The following is a 2,921-nucleotide window of genomic DNA, read 5'->3' as shown; positions in this document are numbered from 1 at the left end:
CCTGATCTATGTTACCTGTAGCCCACTCTGTTCTGGTCTCCAAACTATGGAAATTAATAAAAGTCCTTCTATGTGAGTCATTCAGTCTTTTTTTTTCCTTCCAAGAAAGCATAATAATTGATACCATTATATTCCTGAAGAAAGATGTTAAGATGATACCACAATGATGGAAGTTGACTTTGGCTTCTCTATGGGGAAAAGTAATATGCTTTGAATTATATTTCTGATAAAGAATACAGACATGGCATTTTTAAAATCATTTATCTGAAATGATAAAAAAAATGCTGTGTCAAATCAGCTATATTTATATGAAGTTTTTTATAGTACATATAAATTGATGAATTAGAGCAATATAATTAGCTACTCCAAACTCAAATTAATATATATACATATATAATATATACATATTTTACATATATATAATATATATATATTTTATATATATGTACACACACACACACACACACACACACACATAATGTTAAGGCCTAATCTTATATCTTCATAATTTCTACATTGTTTTTACTGAAGAAAATACAGAAAATACTCATGCAAGTCACTAAATCCATTAGGGTTTTTAGGGGACATTTTCACTCTTTAAGGACACTTTTAAAAAGATTTGGGTTCACATGATAAGTTCTTGAGACATCATTTAGGCCATCTTTCCCTTTTAATGAAGACACTTCCAGGTACATTTATTTATTCATTATTTTAAACTACAAAAATCATAAAGGATCAGATGATACAGAAGTATAAAGTAATGGTTCCCTTTTCATGTCCCTGAGGATGCTAATATTCATTTATTTTCTTTATGATGATCTTGTTGCCAACATAAGCATTAAATTTCAGAAAGTTTATGAGGTCAAAACCATTTTTGTAATCACACTAAGAGATTATGTATTTGCCTTTTTCATTTGGTTGATGTTTACATTGATGGTGCAGAAGCAATGCTGGTTAACACTGCTGGCACCTTAGCATGAAACAAGGCAGTGGCACAGAACTCTACTCACAGTTATTGCATTCTTTGATGCCACGCACTCATGGGAGCGCAAAGCCATTTTTAATGAATAATGGTCTTGAAAGCATCAATAAAATTATTACTTTTATTAAGTCTCAGCCTTGAAAAAATATTTATATTTTGGTTTTGGAGGAGGAGTTGGGGGTAGATTTCTCAGTTAGGCAAGTTACCTCACTCATCACAGCTCAGTTTCCATACCCATAAACATTAGAAGAGGAAAGCAAAATATGGAACTCTGCACAGATTTGCATATCATCTTTGTGCAGGGGCCCTGCTGAGCTTGTCCATGTCATTCCAATTTTAGTATGAGTGCTGCTGAAGCAAGCACAGTGTACATGTTTTTAATATTCTGTGACACAAAATGAGAAGCATATATAAAGTACCTCTGCTGTGTACCAAATCATGACAGTTGTCAGAAGAATAAGAATTTTTATAGTTATTTGTGTTATGAGCTTAATAAACCTCACTTTTTTTCATAGAATGCCATTTTACTTGAAAGAATGACTGATGGACTATAGTTATTTGGATTGAATTTTGGCAGGTATTTTCTCTAAAATGAACCATGTGAGACAGTCACTTCAAGGAATGTTGCCAGTGATAAAATCTTGAGTTTACAAGTAAAAATATGAGTTTTAGAAAATTTTTATCTGCCACTGTGAGCTTCACAGCTTCTGTCTTAGGCAGTTCAGGCTGCCATAACAAATGGCCATAGGTCAGGCGGCTTAATAGCAAACGTTTATTTCTCATAGTGCTGGAGGCTGGAAGTCAATGATCAGGGTATTAGCATGGCTGGGTTTTTGATGAGGGCTCTCTTCCTGATTACAGACAGTCACCTTCTTGTTTTGTCCTCACATGGTGAAAAGAGGGCTAGCTAGTTTTCTGATCTCTTCCTCTAATGGTACTAATCCCACTTATGAGAGTTTCACCTCATGACCTAACCATCTCCCAAAGACTCCACCTCCAAATGCCACCACACTAGGATTAGAATTCGAACATACGAATTTTAGGGAGACACAAACATTCAGTCCATTGTAGCTTCCCAATACTTAGAGACATTTCAGATGAGATCAGTGGTATTGTTAATAATTGTGATTGTAATATGTCAACATTTGTGCAAGATGGATTGATGGATTTTAATGAAACAGGAACACGAAGTTCACGGATCTGTTTTCGTATATCGCATTGTAAATAAGACTTAAGAAACTACCATTTATCAAATTGTGTTGCATATCAAAGAAGAATAGCATCAATTATCAGCACAAGACAATCAGGATCTGGCTGGAGATGGTGGCTCATGTAATCTAAGCACTTTGGGAGGCTGAGGCAGGCGGATCATTTGAGGTCAGGAGTTGCAGACCAGCCTGGCCAATACGGTGAAACCCCATCTCTACTGAAAACACAAAATTAGCCATGTGTGGTGGCATGTGCCTGTAATCCTAGCAACTCGGGAGGTTGAGGCAGGAGAATCACTTGAACCCAGGAGGCAGGAGGTTGCCATGAGCCAAGATTGTGCCACTGCACTTCAGCCTGGGCAACAAGAGTGAAACTCTGCCTCAAAAAAAGGAAAAAAAATAAGGAAAAAAATAAGACAATCAGGATAGTGGGTCACCCTATCCTACAGTGACCCAACTTACAATAATGCGACATCTCTTTATTTTAGTTTGCTCTGGTTTCTCTAGCCAAGCCTATAAACCCAAGGCCAACCCTAGCTGAAATGAGGCATCTGCTGGTCTGATCCGCCCTGCTCTTGAGCATCTTTGTGCTACAGACAAACAAACCAGAGCAAAGGGATTAACTACACAGAGACAGTGCTCCGATCCTATGACATGGCTATCATTGTCCCAGGAAAGCCTTAGGCTCCTAGCTTATCTATTCTCTCCTGTTGAAAAAGGATTGCTTTTCA

At 36.9% G+C, this 2,921-nt stretch overlaps 1 non-coding gene across 1 annotated transcript; it reads right to left on the bottom strand.

Moving 5' to 3' along the window:
• Nucleotides 1-1,239: 1,239 nt before the first annotated feature.
• On the bottom strand, nucleotides 1,240-1,346 carry LOC120367844 (U6 spliceosomal RNA). The gene has a single exon (XR_005582116.1). It is a non-coding gene; the product is annotated as a U6 spliceosomal RNA (small nuclear RNA).
• Between the last annotated feature and the right edge of the window lie 1,575 nt (nucleotides 1,347-2,921).

The sequence above is a fragment of the Saimiri boliviensis genome, chromosome 3, assembly GCF_048565385.1.
Source record: "Saimiri boliviensis isolate mSaiBol1 chromosome 3, mSaiBol1.pri, whole genome shotgun sequence".
Taxonomy (NCBI): domain Eukaryota; kingdom Metazoa; phylum Chordata; class Mammalia; order Primates; family Cebidae; genus Saimiri; species Saimiri boliviensis.
This window is presented reverse-complemented; position numbering and strand designations above follow the sequence as displayed.